Below are 6,195 nucleotides of genomic sequence, written 5' to 3'. Positions count from 1 at the left end.
CCAGATGGGATTTACAATTGCTTTGAGCTATGAGAATGATGCAGAGCAGACTGAGGAAACAGACCCTCGCTGTACTGGGCACGCAAGGAAGCACTGGCCCCGCTTTCCGTGCATTACGCACTGTCGCTGCACACTCAGGAGCTATCAATGAGGATGCTCTGTGCTTTCGAGCCCACTGAGATGATCGTGTAGCCAGAGTGCATGACACCTGGACTGTGGGTACGCTGCTGGTCAGAGCAATATCCCAACCAGCAGCATTTAATCAGGTGCCACTCACTTCCAAGGAAGGTGCAGTTATTTTGGGCATTCCTCAGGCAGTTCCTTACCATGCTTATGATGTGGAGGTGTTCCCAGCTTGGTGTCTTTGCCAGTTAGAGGAGTTAATTAACTTCTTGCCTGAATCTTCAACAATTGTCTAAAAAAAAAAATCCCTTACTACCTTCAGTATATCAAGGATGAAAAAGTCAGGAGGTGAATAGATCTGAGTCCTGTTGACTTGCTGCTGCTGTCCCAGAAAAGGACTTAAAATTCCCTGTTCAGTATGCAACAGCCAGCAATGGCAGTGGCTGGAAGGTACCTCAGCTTTGCCTGGGAGAGACTTTTGGCTACCCAAATCTCTCATTACTTGCAACGTCTTTTTTAAAAGCACTATTCAGGAGTTTACCAGGAAAATATCAAATGCATTTATTACTCCAGAAGGAATTCAGTGTCTGCTTTTCCTCATTCGCAGTCTACTGTGACACCAACTTGTGGCTAGTAAATTCTTAACTGATTCACTTTGTGTATAAGAAAAAATACCAAATGTATTCAGTATGTTAGCAAAAATCTTAAAGAAATATTTTTCAATGTAAAAAGTTGTTTCTCCCTGTTGTGTGCCATGTTTATTTCAGTTCTTCTATGTGCAGATGCCAATCAGATATAGGAAAAATCTGCCTTTTGATTACAATGGGGTTTGGGCTTTAAACATGTGTTGCTTAATGGTGTGCAGATGAACAATTCCCCATCAGGAGCAAGTGAACTACTCGGAGCTGACTGAGGGTCTGCCCAGAGCTCACAGGTGAGATGGTTCCAGATAGTAAAGTGAGTTAACATTAAATAATAATTAATATTCTTTTTATGTGTAATTGATTGACTGAGCTCTTTCGCATTTGTGTTTAGCTGCTAGTCAGAAAAACACTCTTACATGGGAATACGTCTCTTATTACAAGACTGCAATCCAAGGTTTGTATCAGAGGTAATACTTTTCATTAGACCATTAGCTGCTATAACTGCTGAAAACAAAGGAGATTTCAGGTGCATACTGCTTCTTCAGGTCAGATCTGCGAAAAAATCCGGATTAGCACAGACTGGGAATGTGTGCTGCGCTGTACTGTGTCAGCTGTTTTTGGTTGATTTGTCATTTTTCAATACAGTTACCATTCATAAAAATGAAGCTGGTAGCCAGAAAGATGAAAGGAAAAAATATTTTAAATTGCTTATGCTTTAATAAAGTGTTTTGATTGTGAATTTTCAGGAAAATTGTCAAAACTGAAATAAATTTGCAAGAGGATTTGGTCAATATGAATCTGTGCTTTTTGGTAAGAGCTTCAGCTGAGAAATATGAGGCAGCTTTATTCACTCTGAATAATCTAGCTTGCACCTACTTTAATTAGTCTAGTTGTGAGTACTGGAAGCCATATCGTACAGAGAATATGTTTATCTTCATTCCACTGAAAACATTAGTACCTAAACAAATAACAAAGTTTAATTTTACTTCATTTAAATTGTAATAAATCTAGAAATGCCCTTGGCTCCAGAAGAGCTGATCTGAATTCATGGCAGTATAAGTGTGGGAAGAATGTGGCTCTAAGTACTTTGTGAAGGAAATGCAAGTGAATACTTTGTAATGATTCTCAATGCAGACAGTTATCTGAGAGCTTGTGCAGGATTTTGAAACTATTTTCACATTTATTATTCAGTCCTCTTAGAGGTCTGTGGCTCTATCATAATATGCTTTCACCTTGTCTTGACCCAACTGAAAAAGTCAAGGTTGCCATTTGCCTTACAGAAGGTCAATGTGTTTTACCACTGTAACACTTTCACTGGGTGAAAGGTTATTTAGATAGATAGATAGATAGATAGATAGATAGATGGATAGACAGACAGACAGATAGATAGATGGATAGATATAGATGGATAGATAGGTAGATAGATAGATAAACTGTTTTCCTTAACAAAAATTCTTATAATGAAAGTGGCCAATCTGTCTTATCTGCAAAACTCTGAAATGCATTTTGGAGTTACATATTGTCCCATGTCTGACTACACACTTGAGGTCTCCTTTCTGCATGGACCATGACATGCAAAATGAGGGTTTGCTTCGGGCAGCACAGTGCTCAAGGAAGGCAAAACCTCACCACGTGGGACCATCTCTGCATATGCAACCTCTCACACGAGGCTGGTGGCCAAGGACAGCGAAGTACGGGGAAAGGGAGATGTCTCCCCCTGACAGCTTCTGCCGTGGGATTGAGGTCTCTTCCAGGAAAACTGATAGGAAACAGGGGATGTCTCCACTCCTTTCCTTAACAAGACGTGGCAGGGCAGGGGGCCGTCAATGTTTGGAAGAACCTGCCCCATCTAAGCCCCTGTGGAAGAGGGTTGTGGGGGAGCAAACCACCAGCTAAAGGAGCAGGAGGGGTGCAGTGAAGTGCACCAAAAGGGCTGGCTGAGAATTAGGAAAAGACTGAAAAAAGTGAAAACAAAACCAAACGAAAGCACAGTGCTAAACATATTCATGTTTGCCTTTATGTTTGTGTGGGGGTGGTGGGAGTGTCTTTGTTTATTTATTGTTTATTTATTTTAGGGAAGGATGTTGTTTTGGGCTTTTTTCTTCTGACAGAGGAAGATGGTTTGGCAGGGGAAGGAATAGCTGACTGAGGTCTCAAAAAGCAGCATTATGAAGCATTGAAGAAGTCTCCAGGAAAAGAAAGCAGAAGGGGTAGGGGCAGTTACAGCTTTCCAGCAATTTTACTTCTCCAAACTAAGCAGCCAAAGGGAAATATAATTCTTCATCTCTTAAAGCTCCTTAAAGTGGTATTTTAGGATTAATTTCTTTGATTCCCAGCTTTTCACATAATTGAGCATGTTTCATAAGGTGAACTGCTGCAAGAAAGTTCATGACATCATTATATGAAACACAGAGTCCATGCGGATACCTGATTAGACAACTCCTGACCACAGAAGGAAGCATTAAAAAACTGCCCAACTGAATGAGATACTTTATTGTGCCAACCTCAGTCTGTTGTTCCCATCAGCCCTAATTATAGTCAGCTAATTCCATTAGCTTCTTAAATACATTTTAAGCTACAGCGCTTACTTACAAGCTAAGAGCAAGTACCGCCCTGTAATGGAGTTACAGTTTCATAATAACCTTTTCATTCTATCAAGCAAAGAATTCTTAACATTTTGCCATTAATTGTGCAAGCATGGAGGTTTATTTCTTTTGTTCTTTTATTAGATTACTTTGCTCCAAAAACAAATACTGCTTTACTTACCTGGCAATATTTGCAATGCATCATCATTCCACAGAAAAATGTGAAGAAAAAGTAGCTGAAAACAAAACAGCTTGATCTTCAGTTCTTGGTAAGATATAGAAGTCAATATGATAAGATACTACGATTGCTCTGTCACACCAAATGTTAGACAAAGTGCACCTGTAGGCTGTTTTTTAAATGTTACAGTGCTATTCAGAGAAGTGATATTCTCCACTGTAGTCAGCAACTTGGCAAGTTAGAATGAAATTCAATAATTTGTCCTTTTTTAGGAAGAGAATAAGAAATAGAAACCATAAAGTGGAAATGAGCCTGAACCAAAAAATCTTTATCTGAACAAGCTCACTCTTTAGGGGAGTTTGAAAAGTTTTCTATTTTAAAAAAGAAAACTGCATTAGCTACAACACTCTGTCTATCTCTTTGGTCATAGAGATGTGTGACAGTTACACACTATGATTAAACTGTCAGGCAAGAATTGCATTTAGGAAAATAATAGCACTGTTCTGTCACAATATTCTAAGACTCAAGTCTGGATATATTGATTCAATACAATACACTGTGTTGAAAGGTATGCTTCCTTCAAATATTTTCACTAAAGTCAACAGAACTTCTAAAATAGTGCATTTTCTTCAAAGAAGTGTATGCATTTCTACCTGGTCTTTACAGGTACTGCATATACTTACATACACGTTTAAATCTTGAATTTGTACAACTCTGACACACGACAGAATGGCACTTCCTTTACTAGACAGACATAGCTAGAGCTTAGGAGAAGTGAAAATGTCTATTTAAGATGAACGTATATACATATATAAATATGTATGTTATTTTTTGCAGCATGAGGTCAGTACTGTTGTACTTCACATAGATCTGCACAGAAGCCTAGCCAGATTGCTGAAGTTTAACAGACAATAGGATTACAAGGGACTATCATCTTTAAATAATTAAATCATTATGGAGAGCTATCTTGATTTAATTTGGGTTGTGAAGTGAAGCTATTAACAACCAGTGACAAATCTTTATGGCAAGAAATATAATTTTGATGTTTGCTAACCTATTTATATGTACTGAAGCGATGAAAATTTAGAAGTTTGGCAAACAGTACTGTTGGGCTTTAAAACAGTTAATCTCTGCTTTCTACCAAAGCTTTTGAGGTAACTTGGAGCTTTTTCAATCCTGTTTAGAAGCCAAAGAACACAGACATGCCCATAAAATTGCTGGGAAAAGTGAACTAAGGGTCAATCCAGAAAGTGAATGGGAGATCTTGGCAGCAAAAGTTTCCAAAGAAAGCAAATGAGCATCCAGGCCTGGAGAATTTTCCAAGTAGGCAATTTCACTGCTCTATTACCGTATTCCCTAAGAGGAATTACTTCCACTTCCATAGTTAGAGACTTCAGACTCTATCGTCCTGCAGTCCTGTCAAGTATATTGGCTTTGTTCTACCCAGAGGCTTCATGCCACTATGCTGGTAAATGCTCTCAAGGGAGGCAGATGAAGGATATAAAGTCTACAAAATACCAGTCTTTAAAACTCAAAAGTAAGAAGCTGGAAAAAAGAGAGGAAAGGAAAAGGAAATGAGAGGGCAAAAAGAGAAAGCACTAGAAAAAGAATAAGAGAAGGAGAGAAGTAAAGAAAGCAAACAAAGAAATTGGCAAAAGAGAAGAAAAACAGAAAAAATATTCTGAGGGGGTAAACCTTTGCAGTAGAGTTGTCTTACATAACTTCTATAATTTTATTTATTTCCTGTAATAAAGCTTTTGAGTTTCTGTGATGTTATGTTCAAAGTCTGGTTCAAGGGCAAAGAGGAAGCACACATTATATATAAGTAAAGCCAAGAATTTATTGTTAGAATAACTGAAATCATAGGAGTCTAATCATTATTATTCAAGGTCTAACTTGCAGAAAAAGAAAGAATAACAATGCAGTTAAAACTGGTAAGCACAAAAGGGCAGTTTCTCCCCTCTTTTCTGGTGCTGGCCTGACACTTCCCCTTCTCCCCTGGGTCCTAAGGTCAATGGCCTCATACTGGTGTTGGTGGTGGGGTGTTACAGTGACTTGTCAGCATCTGTAGTCCTTCACCAGGAGGTATATGGTGTTGATGCTGATGGTTTCTTATTCCTCCCTCTAGCATCCACTTGGGGTCATTTTTATATGTTTTCTAACGTGTTTACATCTAATTCTTTCTTCACTGTTCTGTAGCTCCACATTACATCTGAATTTATTGTGTATAGCATCTTTTACCTATGTTAGCTACTATTTCTTTGTTCTCTTTGTTACTGCTAAAACCAGTTTTGTCCTGCTCCAGGTCTGCATTTCCTTACCTGACCACTGGTGAGTTGTTTGCAGCTGTGTAGTCTCCAGAGCCAAGTCTGTGCCCCATCCCTTATCACCCGATAACTGTGCTCTTCTACGCCACATCCTGTGTCACCTCCAAGCCTCTGCTATTGTAATAGGACTGCATTTCTCTCTATATCATTATATTAGAGTCGTAAATACCTCATTCTACATAGAATAACTGTTTGTTGCTGCTATCTGTATAAAACTATGACTGTAACACACAAAGAGCCTTAGACACCTGGTCAATTGTAAAAATTGCTGTCACTGCTAAACCAAGTGAAACTCTAGGATTCGTAAATGAATGTGATATGAAAGTGGGATGACTAGA

The 6,195-nt window shown here is 38.7% G+C and overlaps 1 long non-coding RNA gene across 1 annotated transcript; it reads left to right on the top strand.

Annotated features, from left to right (window-relative positions):
- Positions 1-2,921: 2,921 nt before the first annotated feature.
- Positions 2,922-5,916, top strand: LOC136995316 (uncharacterized). The gene is made up of 3 exons (XR_010886882.1): positions 2,922-2,977; positions 3,497-3,621; positions 5,836-5,916. It is a non-coding gene; the product is annotated as an uncharacterized lncRNA (long non-coding RNA).
- The last annotated feature ends 279 nt before the right edge of the window (positions 5,917-6,195 follow it).

Source organism: Apteryx mantelli, chromosome Z, assembly GCF_036417845.1.
Source record: "Apteryx mantelli isolate bAptMan1 chromosome Z, bAptMan1.hap1, whole genome shotgun sequence".
Lineage (NCBI taxonomy): Eukaryota > Metazoa > Chordata > Aves > Apterygiformes > Apterygidae > Apteryx > Apteryx mantelli.
This window is presented reverse-complemented; position numbering and strand designations above follow the sequence as displayed.